Source organism: Cervus elaphus, chromosome 33, assembly GCF_910594005.1.
Source record: "Cervus elaphus chromosome 33, mCerEla1.1, whole genome shotgun sequence".
In the NCBI taxonomy this organism is placed as follows: Eukaryota; Metazoa; Chordata; class Mammalia; order Artiodactyla; family Cervidae; genus Cervus; species Cervus elaphus.
This window is the reverse complement of record NC_057847.1, coordinates 48821434-48841721: the sequence shown is the minus strand read 5'-3', so window position 1 is coordinate 48841721 and position 20288 is coordinate 48821434. Positions and strand designations below refer to the sequence as shown.

Below are 20288 nucleotides of genomic sequence, written 5' to 3'. Positions count from 1 at the left end.
CTGAGCCGGGAAACCCCACCTGCGCCGGGGAGCCCGCTCCGGTCGGCGGGAGTTTGCACACTGGGCGCTCAGGCGGACTCTCCCGGAGTTGGGTCGCGCGCTCCGGAGCAACGAGCTCGCCCCGCGGAGGGCTCGGTTACCCACCCCCGCCACCCGCGCGTTGATTGGTCCCCCGGCCCGCGAGGCCGGGCTGGCCGGCTGCGGCGGCGGGCGGCGGCTAGTGCTGGGCGCGAGTGGGAGTGGCGCGCGCGCCCCCCGCCGCCCTGTCCCTCCCCGCCGCGCTCCCTCCCTAGTCCCCTCCCTCCCTCGCTCCCTCGCTCCCTCGCTCCCTCCTCGCACTCCCCGGCTCCGGCCGCGCGCTGGCGGGGCTCCGCATTGCACACTCTGGGGGCGCCGCAGTGTTCGTGGGATGGGGCAGCGGGCTGCCGCTGGCGGCCGGAATCCGCGTGCAGCCGGGGTGAGTAGAGGCTGGCTTCCCGGGAGAGCACAAAAGGAGAGGGGTTTCCTGCCAGCCTCCCGATCTACTGCGGGGCCTGGACCAACCACGGAGTGAGCTGAGTCCCTGCAACTGCCCTCTGCTAAGACAGTCCTTTACCCCCACACCCCCGGCCCCTTGGTCGGCGGAGCTGAGATCCTCGCTTCTGCATCCCGCTCCGATGTTTTGCCTCCGAGTGGGCAGCCCGCACTGCGCGCAGCCTGGGCAAGTCCGGAGGGGCGTGTGTGTGTAGTGCCTGCGCGCTGGGGTGGGATGGAAATGTCAGGAGCTGCCAAGTTTAACGCTGGAGGAATCTTCCCCAAGAGTAATTCAGCACCTTCCCAGGGCCAAGCGTGCGTCCACCAGAAACTCCAGCCGGAGGGAGAACCCCAGGCGGCGGAGTGGCAGCACCCAACATGTTGCTGGGGGTGGGCGGGGGTGGGAAGGAGATGGGGGTGGGCGGTGGCCAGGCTTGCGCCCATCCCGAGCAGCTGCCGAAGGGGCGGTGAGGTGGGGCGCTTCCAGCCGTTGCGCGAACGCCCAAGGCCCTCCGATCACCCACTCGCGGGGAGTTTTGCGAGTGGATCATTCACCCACGGAGCCAGAGCTTCGCCTGGGCTTGACTTGGCGACCTGCTTTTCTCTCCAGTAAGAGCAGTTCCATTGATTATATTTGGATAAACAGTTTAGCCTAAAGCTGTGGTGGATCTATCTGACTCGCTCTGACTCCCGCCGCAATCCCACTAGTTTCGCGCCCCCAGCTCCTGCCCTCGGCAAGGATCCTATTCCTCTCCGCGAGGTTCCAAACTCAATGTTTGAGCATGGCTGTATCCAAAGTGGGCCCCGGTATCTGAGGTGTCACAGTGATTTGCCATTTCCGAGGGGATTTCAAAGACTTGTTATAATTTGGACGGGGGAGAGGTGGGGGAGAGGAAAAAATTGAGGAAGGAGCAATGTTTAGGAGGGGATTTTTTGGTAGAATAGCGTTGACCTACCAGAACATATGACAAAAAGAATGTTAAGCTTCTCCCTCTGGTAACCTACCCAAGGTGTGACCTCCAAAATTCAATTTTCTTTGTGGGAGACTAGGGAGTTTAGATTCTCCAGGGGGAAGCTTATTTCTTGTTAAATTGACTTACGGTGACATCCACTCTCTGTTCTGTTCTGCTCTGGCCAGCCATTTCAGATGCCTTGATAGTATTAGAGCAATTCCCTTAAAGACATTACATTTTCTTTCAGTGAGAGGAACTCGAAGTAGCTCTTTAAAATTTTGGATCTGCACCTTATTTCTCTAGAAGACACTAATGGTTACTGTATATGTGCTCACGTGTACCAAGTTTGCAAAAGATATTTGTGCAATCGTCCATGAAATGGCTTAATACACATTTATGTTAAACCCATTTAAATGTAAAACATCTATCTGTTTTCAATTTTAGTTTCCACCTTGACCAAAGGCACCAGACTGAAACAGGACTTAAAAGAGGCTTCCTTGTTTAAAAAAGAGATTTTGCAGGACTCTAGTCATGAGAACAAACAGTAAGCTTTCTGAGCTTGTGGCACACAAATGCTGTTAAAAATTGTGAATTAGTTTTTTGGGTTAAAAACATCAGAAGTGCTTCCAAACCAGAAAAGGTAGTTACAATGCATGGGTCTACCTTTTGAAGCTGTCCACAGTCTTTATAAGATGGATGTTTATAGCACAGAATGCATAAATGGGCTGATTATAGCGAATGATGCCAAGTAAAAAGCCATACTTTGCATCATGTTGTAAACTTCACAAGGCACGCTGAGATCTGCTATTAAAGTATCTGTGAGGAAGTCATATTTTCATCACCCCTGTTTTACAGGTGGAACAACTGAAGCTCTCAGAAGTTGAGTACTTTTCCAAGGTGAATAGCAGAGTTCAAGTTTTTTCCCCAAGTTCTTCCCTCCGTTGCTCCCTCTCTTCCTTCTTTCATCCTGGGCTTCCTTATTTCCTGGTTCTAATTTCTGTACCTTTTTTTTTTTTTTCAACCCATAGCTACGGGACCATTATGTACCATTCTCCAAAAGCTTTACTGTGCAAAGTACCACTTAGCTCCCACTACATGTGGGCTGATAAACATTTAGGGAGAAAGCTAATAATGGGTTTTAAGGGACTATGTTTTTCAAAGGGGCATATTATTTTTATTAATGAGTTGTTAAATATACAAGTAATCAAAACCCTAAAGAATGAAGTCCTCACGGTGTTTGCGTGCTAAGTCGCTTCAGCTGTGTCCAACTCTGAGACCCCATTGGCCATAGCCCGCCAGGGTCCTCTGTCCATGAGATTCTTCCAGGCAGGAATACTGGAATGGGTTGCCATGCCCTTCTTCAGGGGATCTTCCTGAACCAAGGATCAAACTTGTGGCTCTTATGTCTACTTCATTGGCAGGCAGGGTTGTGTGTGTGTGTGTGTGTGTGTGTGTGTGTGTGTGTGTGTGTTAAAGCACTCGCACCCCCTGGGAAGCCCTGTACTTATGTTGTGTGCTAAGTCACTTTAATCGTGTCCTCTTCTCGACCCTGTGGACTATAGCCCGCCAGGCTCTTCTGTCCATGGGACTTCCTAGGCAAGAATACTGGAGTGGGTTGCCATGTCCTCCTCCAGGACATCTTCCTGACACAGGGATTGAATCCATGTCTCCTTGATTGCAGGCGGATTCTTTCCTGCTGAGCCATCTGGTACTTAGGGTAGTACTTCAGAAAAATCTAGTGGCAGTGGCAGAGATGTTTGAGAAATATGTAGGTCTGCAACTCTGTAAGTAGAAACTCCTCATATGTTCAATAGACAATTACAATGAAACTCTAATAAATGATTGTTTTGTTAGTGTCATTTGAATTTAAAAGAACAAAACTACTTAAATAAACCCAGAACCACTCTGGGGGGAAAAAAAACCCTACTTATCAAAAGTCCTGAAATCCTCATTAACTAGTTTACAAATGCAACAGAAGACATTGATTAAAGAGAAGTCGTGTTTTTACTTGCATAGCTAGCAATAAGGAGCTTACAGCTATCTGCCTACATGATTATTTATTAAAAATCCATCATTTGCAGATCTTTTCTTGCCAAACTGTTGCTTAGGATATATTGCATAATATGTTGCATAATATTTATTAAGATGAGTAGAATTAATTTTGTTTGCATTAATGTAGGCATAAATATTTGAAGGGTCAGTTTACTAAATCAAGCCCATGAAGGGTGACAGATCCCAAGCATACTAAAAATGAGATAGCCAAAAATGAATGCGAACAAATTCCTCCAATGGATTCCCAAAATAACAATGAAAGACTCTTATATACTGTGAAATGAGAATTGTAGAAGTACCTGGCTTGCACTGTACCAAACATATACTCAGAGATATAAAAAAAGAACACAGTGTAAATGAGTTCTTTGCTTCTGCTTTTGCTGAATAATATTTCTATACCCAGGCTTTCTCAGGCAGTAAACGCACTGTAAATAATAGATTGAGAAATGGCAAGTGCCGAGGATATTCTCGACCTAATCAACACACTAGATACTAAATCTCCAAGATGGTCATCATCCAAGTGTGTTGAACCTTAGTGTGTAAGTGACAGCTCTCCAGAGCGTTGGCTGGAAGACTTGAGGGGCTCTTGTCAGGGGAGGAGTTTCAGGGAGGACCCTGGAGCCATCAAGCCAGATCCATGTCCCTGTGGACAACTGTGAGATCAGTGTTCAATGTGAACATTGATTACAGTAATACAACTTATTTTGGAGAAAGTGGAAATCATATGTTAGAGTTTAAGAAGGGAATATATTTGTAGCTAAAGTGTTGCAGAAAGGATATATGTTTTTAAGCTTTCAGAAAGCTTGACTGGATTTCGAATCACGGTTCTCTCCCTATTCATGATTTTTGTGTTGACCAAGAAACAAGAAACAAACTGGAGATAAATAGACACTTTTCTGAGTGGACAGGTAGGCTCTTCTGGGAACAGTTTGGGGATGGTTTTATTTTAACTTTTATAAATGTCTACAAATGGTATGTAGTTCTTACAAGTAAGTGAAAACTATGCTTATAAAGTTGAACCACAGGAATAATTTAAAAGACAACCTAAATGGGAAGAAAAATAATAGAAGATTAAAGTCAAAATGGAAGATTGAAGATAAGTATACTTGGGAAAAGCAATCCCAAGCACATTTGTAGGAGATGGTTTTAAATTCCATTCCTGTCAGCAGTCAAAATAGCTGGATAATATTCTCACAGCTCTCTTTTAAAAGATATGTCCACCAAGTTGAAGTCAATGTTAAGAGAAGGATATAAAATTTTATATTAGTGTGATACTATTAAAAATGTGTAGTTGAGTAAGTTTGTATAAATTCCCTGTACTCATCTGTTCAGCTTTCTATATAGAAAGAAATGCATCAGTACATTAATACTACCTGTCTCTGAGTATTATGAGATTATAGGACTTCCCTGGTGACTCAGGCAGTAAAGAATCTCCCTGCAATGCAGGAGACCCGGGTTTGATCCCTGGGTTGGGAAGATCCTCTGGGGAAGGAAATGACTGCCCACTCCAGTGTTCTTCATGCAGAATTCCATGGACAGAGGAGCCTTGGCAGGCTACAGTCCATGGGCCACAAAGAATCAGACACGACTCAGCACTAACAGTACGCTACGAGTGTGTATGAGATTATGTGTTTTTATTGTCTTCTTTTACTTAAGTACTTTCCAGATTTTCTTCAATGAACATGTATTGCTCTTAGTAAAAAAGTATTATGAAAATAAGATATAGTGTTGTAATCTCAGATTTCGTATAGTCTTAAGAAAGGCTCATCTGATTATCATTTTTATGTCTTTGAAAAAATTGCCTCTCTTTTCCCCATGAATTCCCTATACATGAAAGGCAGCAAGTTTAATTTTTTTTTTTTTTGGTATTTGGTACTAAGAAAAAGTGTGACTGAAGATGGAACACTGTGCTTTCTTTAGATAGTGAGAATTGGGAAATGAAAAGACTTTCCGTTTTTGCCATAATTATCACGATATGAGGAGAAGGACATGGCAACCCACTCCAGTATTCTTGTCTGAAGAATTCCATGGACTAGAGGAGCCTGGTGGGCTACAGTCCATGGGGTTGCAAAGAGTCAGACATGGCCGAAGTGACTTAGCACACACGTAGGCACACTACCCTCTTCCCTGGGAGAAGGAAATGGCAACCCACTCCAGTATTCTTGCCTGGGAAATACCGTGGACAAAGGAGCCTGGCAGGTTACAGTCCATGGGGTCACAAAGTCAGACATGACTTAGCGACTACACTACCTACCACTGTCAGGATATGATGAACCAAGTTAATGGAAGCTGATATCTCTTGTAACAATTGTGTTGACAAAGCTTCCAGGGTCCCATAAGGGATGTGCCCAGTTTCCAGAATCATAGTCCTCAAAGAAGCCCAATGTATAATGTCCTCATTAGATAATTTTAGTTTTCTCTCAGTCTACTCATAATATATAACTGGTGACTAGTTACCATTAAAGAGTAGGCTAATTGACATTTTTACCCTCTTGAGGTTGCTGCAAAGGAAGAGCTAGACAGATAGCAGAAGTCAAATTCTCATGCACACAGTTACAAATACAGTGAACTTGGATTATTTTTCATGAAAATAAAAAACTAAAACACATCTGTTGATATTTGAAAGCAAGGGGGTTCAGACAGGAAGTAATAAGCTCAAAGACTATGTGTTAATAATACCTCTATCTCCTATCCTACATCCTACTCACTCATCTTTACTCTCTGTTTCACCAAGAGAGGATGAAGGCTAAGGTTAAAAAAGATTCCAAAAAACATTGAGGTGTATGCATAAATGATCACCACATAATGGACTGTTGGCAAAACAGAAGCACTGCAGAAGCATTGGGTGTGAAATCTTCATCTTTTCATAGACCTTTTAAAAGTCATGGATATAAGAATTCTTAAAGCCAAGACTGTCCTATGCCTGACATTTAAACAAGTATCTCTAAGCATTCTAAATGATTAAATACAATACAGTTTATGTGTTTGGGCAGTAGTATTTGGGGTGAACATTTTCAAAAATATAGTGCTTAATGTTTTTATGTTCTAAAAAGCAGGATAAATAAAGATTGCATTGTTCTTATTTCCCTCCTTCTTAAAAAGTACCAAATAGTATATAAATTAGCAAATGTACACATTGTTTCCATCACGATGTCTAGAAATACTTGTTTCTTTATGCCATTAAAGCAATTTAGATAATATATACACTTACTTGCACTTATAATAATAGCATTTATTACTCTACTTAGTATTTGTATGGCTTTTCATCTACAGGACTCTACCTGCTTATGAGGGATTATTGTTAGTTTTCCACTGGCAGAGAGAGCAGTGTAGAACAACCTTAGAAGCCAGGAATCTCCCCACGTAATTCCAGCCCCATCAGTTGCCAGACCTTAGGCAAGTGTGTCCTTAGGCAAATTATATAGTTTCCTCCAATTTAACTGGTTACTATTAACTAGCTGACTGACCTTTAGCAAGTTAGGCACCCAGTGTCTGGGCTTCATTTGCTTCAACTATAAAATCAAGGGGTTGCACTAATTAAATTCCCAAGTGAGTAGGAACCAACATATATTTTTTGACATTTAAAATTACCCAATAATACTGATCTAATGAAACTGTGACTTAATATTGGTATTTAGAAGAAACTAAGTTAACAAGACAGAGTTCTTGGAGATCTGTAATAAGAAATTTTAAACATCTAGCATATCTCCCTGGAATTTGTTCTTTTCTTACTATGTAGATCCTTCCTGTTCTTTGACGTGATTATCCATGTAGAATACATTTAATTTCTTAGAATTTTTTTGTCTTAAAGATAGAAAAGTTGACTTTGAAGTGTTCTAAAAATATTAACTCTTAAAAATACTGACTTTAATAGAAGTAATATTTTGCTTTTATGTAGGGTCTTTCCATACAAGATCAAAGGAATGATATTAGAAATACATGGTTTTTCTTTTATGTGTAACTTCATAGAAAGATTTTCCTTTATGGAATTCTTTTAATTCACATTCCCAGTCACCCAACTGAATGAATCCACAGAAACTTTTGTAGCAGCTCTAACTTGTTCTTGGTCAGACGTGTCCTTGGTCAGGAGTGTTCTTTCATCCATTATTTCCCAACTGACAATTCTTTTTAATCCTTCAAGGCCTAGTTCAAATGCAGTCTTCCCAAAGAAGTCTTTTCTCTTGATTTACATCAATGTACATTTTTCTCTTTTACTTATACCTGTATTTCATGATAGCATACTGATTTTTACATTCTAGCTTATTATATACATCATTTCTTATTTCTGTTGAATGCTTGCATGAGTACATTGTCTTGGACAGAGTAAGCCTTCAATGAATGTGTTGAATAGACTTAATGCTTTCATAGAGCAAAAGCTGTGAAGTTTAGGGATGGGCTGAGGGGAAGAGAGGAGGAGGAGGGGGAATTGCAGAAGATAGATTTAGATGGAAGAGATAGGTTGTGGTTTTGTGTGTGCTGTGTGTATTCAGTCATGCCTGACTCTTTGCAAGCCCATGGACCATAGCCTATCAGGCTCCTCTGTCCGTGGAATTTTCCAGGCAAGAATACTGGAGGGGGTTGCCATTTCCTATTCCAGGGGATCTTCCCAACCCAGGGATTGAACCAGCATCCCTTGAGTCTCCTGCATTCACAGGTGGGTTCTTTACCACTAGTGCCACCTGGAAGGGCCCCTTTGGCTTTGCAGCTTATGACAATTGCCATGTACCTTTAGTCCCTGAATGACTACCAAGAGCAAACAAATACTGCCAACTGTGACTGTTCTCCTCAAAGACCCTTCCTTGCTTTTGTTTCCTAGGAATACACTCTAGGTATTGAGGGTCTTTACAGAACAGACTCTAAGCCATCAATCACTGTGACTAGGACTTGGGAAAGTTAGATAAGCCATCTGCTCACCTGAAAATAAAAAGCTGGCTATTTCACACTTTCATACTAAGCTGTACCATGCTTTTTAGAAGTGTATAGAATTAATTTCTGCTAAACAGAAAACAACAGAAAAGTTCAGGGAAGAAAATAATCGTTTCTTGTCAGCCACATTTAATTATTCATTTCTTACTACCTTATTAGCATTCTTTTTCTCTAGGTTACATGGTGGCTACCTGGCTATATGTATCTAGCATATGTTCAATGTGTTTGATCTTTATCCTTAATAGAATAAAACAGAAGACAATATATCAAATTTGCCATATATAGGTAAAGATATACAAAATCCTTCTTGGCTGTTGAAAACTCTTTGAGTGAGTTTTCAACACATAATTAGGGCTGATGCTTTTTAAATAGAGAACCAGACAAGGCTAGATCTGTTTAATCTCAAATAGCCAGGGTTCTTCTTCCTGTTCCATTGTCATATGTTGGAATCACAGCCAGCTGACTTAAGATGTTGTTTTAGGTCCGTCTAGTCAAAGCTATCATTTTTCCAGTAGTCACGTATGGATGTGAGAGTTGGACTATAAAGAAAGTTGAGCACTGAAGAATTGATGCTTTTGAACTGTGGTGTTGGAGAAGACTCTTGAGAGTCCCTTGGACTGCAAGGAGACCCAACCAGTCCATCCTAAAGATAATCAGTCCTGAATATTCATTGGAAGGACTGATGCTGAAGCTGAAACTCCAATACTTTGGCCACCTGATGTGAAGAACTGACTCATTGGAAAAGACCCTGATGCTGGGAAAGATTGAAGGCGGGAGGAGAAGGGATTGACAGAGGATGAGATGGGTGGATGGCATTATAGACTCAATGGACATGAGTTTGAGTAAACTCCAGGAGTTGGTGATGGACAGGGAGGTTTGGTGTGCTGCAGTCCATGGGGTCGCAAAGAATTGGACACAACTGTACTACTGAATTGAGGTGAGATGTGGCTGGATTAGCATCAACTCCACCCAGTTCTGAGAAACAACTCAGGGTTCATTTTCTCCTGCTGCCAATAGTGTTATTCTTTGGTAGAACCAAATTAGGCAAGTAAAAATCAACAGGATTCAAAAAATGTTTTTCCCATCAAAGCTGTTCAGACGCTCAGCTTTGAAATGACAGGCAATGTGTATCCTGTAATGGAGTAGCAGTTTAAAGAGAGGTACTGTTTGTAATGGTACTTTCTTAGCTTGGAAACTATGTCATAGAGACCATTGTTAAAGGGGGTAATTTTCAGCTAGGTTAAACAAATTTAAGAAATGTTGAATGCTGTAGCACCTACAAGACATTGTAGGCAAATGGATAAACTCATTTCCTACAGCTTCTGGGCAGTTTGACATTGCTCCAGGGCTTCACATCTCTCCTGGAACAGTGTACTGAATAAGGTTGAACATGGGAAATGGGAAGCAGAAAAAGAGTACAGAAAAGAAGGAGCTGGAGGACTTACAATAAGGAAAGGATCGCCTACTTTATAACCAATTGAAGAAAACTTTCCAGTCCTGTCTCATTCCAATCTTATCTGGGGAAGCCCTAAAATAAACAAATAAAATTGAAAAGAGCCACAGAGTTCTGTCTGCCTTAGATTATCTTGTGTTCCTACCGCATCCTCCATTAGGGCAATTCTGGTGCTGAGCCATAGTCTCAACTCTAGAGTCTAAAAGAGCACTGTTAAAAGGCTTCCCTGAGGATTTCTCTGGTGGTTCAGGGGTTAAAACTCTGCGCTTCTAATACAGGGGGCACAGGTTTGATCTCTGCTCTGGGAACTAAGATCTCACTTGTTGCAAGCTGCTGCTGCTGCTGCTGCTGCTAAGTCGCTTCAGTCGTGTCCGACTCTGTGCGACCCCATAGATGGCAGCCCACCGGGCTCCCCTGTCCCTGGGATTCTCCAGGCAAGGCACAGCCATAAAAACAAAAATAGCTTCCCTGAGGGGAAGCACATGTTGGCCAATCAATGGATCCAGCATATTGGTCAAATAGGCAAGTAAAAGTTGAGGGAATCAGAGTCCAAGATGATTGAGAAAGAGATACAGAAGAGGCAATGATTTTGTTGTGAGGTATGGGTGGAAACAAAAAGATGTTGGGATCTTCGCTTATTTCCCACTTTTAATTTAAGCGCTTATCTAGCTATTTGCTGAATTATCAACCACTGATTCCTTCCTGTCAAGGCTATGGTTTTTCCAGTGGTCATGTATGGATGTGAGAGTTGGACTGTGAAGAAAGCCGAGCGCCGAAAAATGGATGCTTTTGAACTGTGGTGTTGGAGAAGACTCTTGAAAGTCCGTTGGACAGCAAGGAGATCCAAACAGTCCATCCTAAAGGAAAGCAGTCCTGGGTGTTCATTGGAAGGACTGATGTTGAAGCTGAAACTCCAATATTTTGGCCACCTGATGCAAAGAGCTGACTCATTTGAAAAGACCCTGATGTTGGGAAAGATTGAAGGTAGGAAGAGAAGGGGACTACAGAGGATGAGATGGTCAGATGGCATCACGGACTCGATGGACATGAGTTTGGGTAAACTCTGGGAATTGGTGATGGACAGGGAGGCCTGGGATGCTGCAGTTCATGGGGTCACAAAGAGTCGGCCACAACTGAGCGACTGAACTGAACTGAATTCCTTCCTGGGTTTTGGCCAAGCCAGTTAACTTCTTTGAACGTCTCTTTTCTCATTTGTAAAATGATTGTACCTGCACTTCTAGAGCAGGGTCTGCAGGAAGAGATACTGGTTCCTTGGGATGTCTGGGGGGTGTGGAAGTACAATGGTCAGAAATGTTTGGGATGCAATGGGTTAACTGCTTTTCAACTGCAAGACTCTTCAGAACTTTTTAGTAAGTGAATGATCATTCTACATATCTGAAAGGAGGTATACTCTTCAGTGAATCCCAAACCTGTTTGCCAATGGGACCCATTTAGAAGGTGCATCTTTTCAGTCAGTGTTCTGTGCAACACCAAATACTGGATTAGCTGTTGCCTGAGGTTCTTCTCAGTTTTAAATTCTGTGAATGTACAGCTATGTAGTATATCTTTCTTTCTGTTTCTTTTCTAGCTAACTCCTTGCCTCTCATCTTGAAGAATTTTTGTGTTGTATAAACCTTTTGATCAAAAATGTACTCTGTTAGAAAAATCCCTGCATCTACTTTAAGATCACATTGAGACAGTGCAAACCTGCAAGCCGTGCACTTTCCCCAAACTTGTATATTTTAGATGACATAAAGTCACAGGCAGTCAGAACACAAATAACAAATTCCCCCAGTACACACACCCTGACAAAAATATTGAAATGTTTATTAACAGAAAGAATAGAGAGGGGATAGTATTTCACAAAGGAACAATTTATAAAAGACCCAGATCTCATCTGGCAGAGGCATTTCTGAGCAAAGCAGTGCAATTAATCTCAGAGTTATAGCATAAAGATGAAATGATGAATACTGAAGGTATACAAAATGTGCACTGTCCTTCCCCTCCTCTTCAGGATTACAGGCAACGTCTAGCATACCTCTCTTCACCAGCACCAGCCTTGGACTTTCTATTTGGCTCCTGCCAGATGCCTCCTTTGCTGGATGAGGACCTGGTAAAAGGTAGGGTGATTTGGGGAGGCAGAGGCAGCAGGAGTCCAGGGTGCAGCATAGCTGGTTCTGGATCCTTGTGCTGAAGTAGCTCCCCTTTCAGAGGTTGTTAGCAGTCGGGGGTAGTAGGGGGAAACAGGACTTAATTCTGGGTTAGAAAGAAGTAATAAGGATTCACAACATTTTTTTTTTTTCATTTTGTCATCATTGCACTTTGTGAATTCTCTGGAATTAGAATTAATCCAAACCTCTACAGGTAACCCACAGCAGACAACTTTCAGTGGGCTCTGAATTTAGTTTTCTTTCTGTGTTTTTAAAGAAATAATTTATTAGATAATGTTAGGATACAAAAGCCAAAATAGGATAATAATTTCTCTTTTAACGATTAAATTTACATGTGGCACTATTTCTAAAGTTTGGTTGTCTATCCTCCACCCTTATTTAAAATTTTTAAGAATATTTGTCAAATGTTCTATTATTTGAATTCAGGTTTATCTCTGATGAAACATCAATATTCCTATTTAGTTTTTCTTGTTAAAAGAATTGGAATTAGTTGTATGCATTTAATTATATTTTTAAACTCTAAATTGAGGTTTGAAATTTGGTAAAGAATTTCTAACTATTTTTTTTCCCAAGTGATAATATACATATTATGATATTGGCTTGACTCATAAGACTCGTGTTTCCTCACCTTTTTGAGTTGTCTCACTGAGAATTCCAAGTGGCACTGTGCCTAGATTTTTTAATTCAGCTTTCTCATATTTAGAGGCTGTCTTTTCTCTTCCCTTAAACATTTGAGCAGCACTTTAGTTCATTGCACATTGCAAGCACTGGCACAAACTAGATGCTCAGCAGATATCTAATGAGAAAGAGTCTCCCTATTCTATCAGTGTTTGCTGAATAAATAAAACTGATTAGTTAATGAGCAGTGCTTCCTGTAACTGTCACCACTGTCATGCCAGTAATGTAACCATTACCTACTATACAGACTGTTTTTCTTAACAATTAAAAGTAAATTTTTTATAACCTGCCAACATAACGCTAATTAGTGTTTAATGTTCATTTTCCTGTTTCAGAAGATACACAGATAAAAGAATTCCACTTAAAAAGTTTTATATAGGTTTCACCAAACCGAACAGATGTAGCTGGTTCTGTACTGCAGCAGCTCAATGAAGTCTGGAGGAGACCTGAGTCTTCTCCCATAGGAATGAGATGCTCTCTGCGGGACTGAACCCAAGGGCTTTCAAACCACTGAGTAGGGTTTGTTTTGGCATGCTACAGCATTCCCCTTTGGAATGCTCAGTCAGTTTAGGTATGCTGATTTCCATAAAGCTTTTGGCATAAAGTTTGAGTCATCTTTTGTGAAAAAGAATCTCATTGGGTGAAAAAGAATTTGCATTGGGTCTGTACTTGATTGTTGATATTGTATAGGCTGTGCTGTGGATGTGTAGAAAGACTAGGCATTTTTTAGACTTCTTGACTAGTAAGTCTCCTTTGTTAAAGATTAGTTGTTTGAAAAAGAAAACAGACTCATAGGTATAGAGAAAAAATACTAGTGGTTACCAGCGGAGAGAAGGAATGGGGGATGGGCAAGACAGGGGTAGGGAATGAAGAGGTACAAACTCTTATGTATAAAATAAATAAGCATAGTTAAGGCTGTGGTTTCTCCAGTAGTCATGTATGGATGTGAGAGTTGGACCATAAAGAAAGCTGAGTACTGAAGAATTGATGCTTTTGAACTGTGGTGTTGGAGAAGACTCTTGAGAGTCTCTTGGACTGCAAGGAGACCCAACCAGTCCATCCTAAAGGAAATCAGTCCTGAATATCATTGGAAGGACTGATGCTGAAGCTGAAACTCCAATACTTTGGCCACCTGATGCAAAGAGCTGACACATTGGAAAAGACCCTGATGCTTGGAAAGTTTGAAGGCAGGAGGAGAAGGGGACTGTGGAGGACGAGACGGTTGGATGGCATCATGGACTCAATGGACAGGAGTTTGAGTAAACTCCAGGAGTTGGTGATGGACAGGGAAGTCTGGTGTGCTGCAGTCCATGGGGTCACAAAGAGTCGGACACAACTGAGTGACTGAACTGAACTGAAATAAGCTACAAGGTTATATTGTTCAACACAGGGAATATAGGAAATATTTCATAATAACCATAATGCAGTATAACCTTTAAAAATTATGAATCATTCACTATGTTGTACACCCTAACATATATTGTACATCAACTATACTTCAATAAAGCAAAGAAACGAGAAGGTATATAGCTGTCTCTTTTGAAACAGGATTGGGGGAAAGCTCCTCTTTTCTCTGTTGCATTCCTCCAATATCTGTAATTCCCTAACAGTTTGTCTAGGACATTACCAATAGCATCACTTGGCAAAGTGGAGTTGATTTATTAAAAGCACTTGTTTATTTTAATAATCAAGCTAATGACCAAAGAACTCAAATGACTTGTTGGGGGCTTGGTATAGAAGTTGATTTTATTTGCTGTAATTTACCCAACAAATGACAGTATTAAGCTTCCCTTTTCCATCTTTTTTTGGGCAGGTGTTTGTGTCATTTGGGGGGCAGCACTTAAGAAATTGTCTCTTATTGGTGACTTTGAGAATTGTTCACACTTGAGTAGATTATAAACTTAAGTTTAAATAATGTTGAAATCTTTAAAAAATAGTTACATCAATGCTGTTTAAGTTTAACAAGTCCAAATATGTGAATGGCTAAATATTTTATACTTGCCAGTGCAAACATGGTGATAATCAGGCAACTAGTACTTCTTTTCTGGGCCCTACCCAAGATATAAATAGAAAGGGTAAGATAGGGCAACTGTCTTCATGGAACTTGGGATGTCTTCTACCTCTGTCTCTTTAAATATTTGAGAAACAACTCATGCCAATTACAGTTCACAGTGAAAACACAATAGTGAGTGAAATAAGGAAAAGTCTCTGGGGATAAAGCAGTAAATAACTCTCACAAAAATCCCTGTCTGCATAGTTCTTACATTCTAGAGGGTTGGGGCAGAAGATAAGGGCATAAATAAGAAAATATGCAGCATGCCAGATGATGCTAAGTGATATGGAGAAACTGAAGTGGAGGGAGGGAGAAAGTATGTCAGAGGTGAGCTGGCTGCAGTTGGTAACTTTAAGTGTGGGGGCCATAGGGCCCCACTCAGAAGGTGTCACTTGAGCATCTGGACTAGGTAAGGGAGAGAGCCTTAGGGACCTCTGCAGGAAGGGCCTTCCAGGCAGAAATGCAAATGACGTTTGGCATCATGAAGTCACTGGCTCTCAAAATAGCAAGAGACCAATGGTGGGAGTAGAGTAAGCCAGGAAGAGTAGTATAAGGTCAAAGACATAAGAGGGCAGCCCTTCCATCAGGCACAGTCTTAGATGTTTTCCTTCTTCCCTCTCTCCTTTTCTTTCTTTCTTTGGACTGAGAGAGCTGGGCCATTGGAAGAATTTCCACCAAGGAATGACCTGATTAAATGTATGATTAGGAAGGAGGGGACAAGGCTGAGGGAGGCTATTGCAACAATCCAGATGACTTTGGTTTAGATACAACATGGAGTGGAGGTTGCAGCCGAAGTGGTGAAAGGGGGCATCCTTTTTCTGTTTGAAAAGAATGGAGGAGATAGGATTTACTGAAAGGTAGGGTGTGGGGCATGAGTGAGGAAGCCGAGTCAAAGATGGATCCAAGGTTTGGGATCAGAGAACTGAAAGGGTAGGGTTGTCACGTACTGAGATAGGAAGGCTGAGGAGGAGCAGTTTTGCAAGAGGAGCCCATCACCCAGAGACACCTTACATTTGAGATGCTTCTCAGGCTTCCACGTGGAGACAGTGAGTTGGTGGTTGGGGATATGACTGTGAGTTCAGGAGAGAAATCTGGGCTGAAGATGTAATTGGGGGGCTTCACTCTCTCTATAAAAGCCAGGAAACAGGAGCTAACCCCTATGAGTGAGGAGATCAGATTGGTCTGTCGGGGCAGAATGAGGATGATTAAGTGACCATTATAAGGTCCTTTATTTTTTTGCTACACCTACTGACAGGAGTGAGGAATATGTGGGCCAGAAAAGATGAAGCAACTTTCATGGAAAGTGTGAAAATGGAACTGGTCTTTGCAAATGGATGATATTTGGAGGGTTAGAAATAATGAAGGGAGGGCATTTGTTAAAAGATAAGAGAATTAAACACTGGCCCCTTAGCGAGAAGGTAGTAAGGGGAAATTTACCAAGTTCAGGGTAGAATTTTCCCACTAGTGGGAGGGGTGAGAATTATAGTCTGTATTCCGTCTATTTCCCAGGGCCACGATATGCACACGATAGAGTCTTGAGTCTCATTAAAATCTTGAGTGTTTCTTGACACTTAAGCAACAGCTTCTTCCCCTTATCCTTGCAGCTGGTGCTGCCTTATATTTTGAGTAACTTGAAACTGACATGTGGGGAATTTTAAGTACATATGTTATCAAAACAGATGTTTCACAGACTTTATAGACTATCGGGAGGTCAGCTCGTCTTTCAAAAAGCAGCTTGGAATGAATTTAGTTCCTCTCATAATTTTATGTTCTCCAAAGTCACTGTGTGGGAAATTTAAAATTTATTAGCAACTTTCTCTTGTTCTTGAATCTTAGATAGCAATTTCAGTAAGTTGGGAAAAAAATTGTATGCTGCGTTACGTAGAGGCAGATATTGAATGACTTTACTTGCCTGGTGATAAATCTAAGGCTTGTCAGTATTTTAATGCTTTCATTGGAACTTTGGAGTCATGTTCTATAAAGGAAAAAAAAAAGACCTCTGCCTTCTTTCTTGATGCAAAATGATAATTAAAACAAAAGTGACCATAAAATAATACAAAGGATGCCAACTTCAGAGCAAATGGTGAGAAAAATTTTGCCTCTTGTTGCCTCTCCTACTTTTTACTAGAATCTAGATGAGGATCAAGTCTCATTTTTATTCTGGGTAAAAGTTTCTCATGAAGTTGGGAAAGCTGAGGACTTTGGCAGAACTCCCTGAGGTAAGAGAAAGTTATACATTTCTTTGTTAATTTTGCTTAAAGAATGCCTTTAAAGCAGCATGGTGTTAGTGGCTTGGCATAACCAGGTGTGACATTTCTGTATCCCCACTTTTTCTCTGGGTTTCAGGGAGGTACAGAGCAGAGCTCCCCTAGGTGTTTGGTGGCTCAGACAGTAAAGAATCTTCTGGCAATGTAGGAGACCCAGGTTCAATCCCTGGGTCAGGAAGATCCCCTGGAGAAGGGAATGGCAACCCACTCCAATATTCTTGCCTGAAGAATTCCATGGACAGAGGAGCCTGGAGAGCTACAGTCCCTGGGGTTGCAGAGAGTCGGACACGACTGACCAACTAACACACACAGGTGTTGGCTGGAGAGTGGTGATCAGTGAGCAGCTCAATGGGCTGAACACTGTCCAGTAGAATGTTCTAGTCTCTCCTGTGGTGACAGAAATATTCTGTGTCTGCACTGGTCAGTATAGAAGCATTGACCACATGTGGCTACTGAGTTACTGACATGTGGCTGATGCAGCTGAGGAACTAAATTTTAAATTTTATTTAATTTTAATCTATTTAAATTCAAGTGGCCACATGTGGCTAGTGTCTGCTAAATTGGTGAGCACAGCCAAGTTGATGGTGGGTCTTGGGCTTCTTGGAGCATGGAGTGGGCAGGTGCCCACCCTGTCCTTGCTGGGGCCTCTCCACCACCCTGATGAGAGGTCCATAAGCAGATCTTTCTTGTCCAGATGCAGTCCTCATGGTAACTTCTAGTGACTGGAATAGGCCAGGACTTCATGACATACCTCCTCCCCATCCTTCATGGAAGTGGGGAGAAGGAATATAGAAAGGCAGAGTGATGCTAGAAGAGATAAATCATTGTTATAGTCTTAAAGACCTTTGGTACTAGAAAGTATGATATTAAGAATAGCCTATTTAAATCATGAAATCTTTTATAACTGATTATGATAGAGAATTATCCTGGGGTAATATTTAGAGGTAATGTTGTGAGATAATCATCTCACTAGTTATTTGAAAGTAGGGGTTCTGTGGGGGACCCACTTTCTTTCCCGGAGGATGGTTGCTTAATTATAAGCAGTGCTCTTAAGGTTTTTTTTTTTTCATTTTTTATTTTAATTTTAATTAATTTTTTATTTTCTTCTGTTTAAGAAATCATTTTAATAATTCTTCCTTTATGAATATTGTACTTTTTTGTGAATAAGATTTACAGAATATATGTATAAAACTTATTTCTTTAAAACATTTTTTTATTGGAGTCTAGTTGATTTACAATATGTTTCTACTTCATAGCAAAGTGAATCAGTTATACATATATTCACTCTTTTTTAAAATCTGTTCCCATATAGGTCACTACAGAATATTGAATAGGGTTCCCTGTGCTATAACAGTAGGTCCTTATTAGTTTTCTATTTTATATATAGTAGTGACCCCATGGGCAGAAGAGCCTGGTGGGCTATAGTCCATGGGGTCACAGAAAGTCGGACACGGCTGAGCGACTAAGCGCAACACAAGTGCAGTGTGTATATGTCAACCCCAGTCCCCCAGTTTATCCCCCACCCCTACACCCCTTGGTAATCATGTTTGTCTTCTACATCGTGATTCTATTTCTGTTTTGTGAATAAGTTCATCTGTATCATTTCTTTTTTTTTACACAGTGGAAGTTTCTTTCTTCTATTATTCTAAAATATTTTTAACATTTTTATTTCATTTATTAATTTTAATCTTTTGCCCATGCCACATAGCATGTAGGATCCTAGTTCCCTAACTAGGGATTGAACCTGTGCCCTCTGCACTGGCAGTATGAAGTCTTAACCACTGAACCACCAGGGAAGTCCAATTTGTACCTGTTTTTTTTTCCTTTTTTAAAATTCCACATCAAGGAATACACACACACAACACTGGTATTTATATGAAAACACATAGCAGACATTCAATAATCAACTCTTTAAAACTTTCATTTTAAAATTAATAGTGTATTACTCTGTGGTGGGGATTACTAAGGAGAGGGATACAGAGCACAGGATATTAACATGACTAAGTTAGGGCCACTGTTGGCCAAGAAGAAGGATTGAGTGTGTGACCAGGACCCCAGTAGGCCCAGTCTCAGAATTCTCAGTTGGATGTTGATGTTATGACGCATGCCCCATTAAAATGATACTCCTGGGTCCTGATGGGTGGTAGACGAGAGGAGAAGGAGAGCTTTTGCCTCTCAACGATCAGTGCTCACTTCAGAAAAATTCCGCATACCAGCAGTCTTCCCACTGCAGTGAGGAGCTGTCCATTTTGAATTTGTGGAGAATGGTTTTTAAAAAGATTTTTTGATTGGTATTTCTGTGGTCATTCTGTCACTTTTACTCATAAAACCAAATGGAGCCTGTGTGCCAGGGACTATGCTTCAATTGCTATCTAAATGAGGAGGAAAAATCTGTGTAGATGGATGAAGAAAACTAACAATAAAACATGCTGTGAGAGAGATCCCAGATGAGTGTCAGGCAGTGAACGCGTGTCCGCTGCACTTGTCCTCAAAGACATAAAGGGCCGTCAGGTGGAAGAGGTACCATACTTCCCCTCTGGGGCTCCAGAAGGCAAAACCGGTGGTTATTTTCTAACTAAATAAATGATTTTGAAGGCCTGTTTGTGCAGAGCCCTCTGGTGAGGGAGAATAATTTAGGAGTGGAAAGCTGAGCAGAAGATGAAGATGTGACTGTGGCTGCCAGCTGTGGGGAAATTCATTTAAGCCGAGAGAAGAGAAAACTTCAGAAAGTAGAAGAGGCCACATGAGCAGATTAGTCCCCTCTGGTGGAGGGGTCCCCAAAGAGACTTCCTGCATCTTGAATGGGGAAGAGGGAATTCATGCTGATAGAGCATGCATGCATGCATGCATCTGTGCTCAGTCATGTCTGACTCTTTGAGACCCCACGGAGCATGGCCCACCTGGCTCCTCTGTCCATGGTATTTTATGGGCAAGAATACTGGAGTGGGTTGCCATTGCCTTCTCCAGGGATCCTCCTGACCCTGGGATTGAACCTGTGTCTCCTGCATTGGCAGGTGGATTCTTTAATCACCGTACCACCTGGCAAAGAGGGGATTCGTGCTGCTGGAGCAGGAGTCAGCGAATTACTGACCTTGAGCCAGATCCTTTCCCTACCTCCTTTTATAAATTTTTATCAGGACCCAGCCATGCCAGTTAAGTGGACAGGGCTGCGTTCATGTTGTAACCATGGAGGTGAGTAGTGACAAGACCACGTGACCTACA

The 20288-nt window shown here is 41.7% G+C and overlaps 1 protein-coding gene across 1 annotated transcript in view; it reads left to right on the top strand.

Annotated features, from left to right (window-relative positions):
• Nucleotides 1-311: 311 nt before the first annotated feature.
• LYPD6 (LY6/PLAUR domain containing 6) overlaps nt 312-20288 on the top strand; it is a 127003-nt gene continuing 107026 nt past the window's right edge. Inside the window, exon 1 of the mRNA XM_043894838.1 lies at nt 312-457. The gene's annotated coding sequence lies outside the window, so the exon portion shown is untranslated. The remainder of the gene's footprint in view (nt 458-20288) is intronic.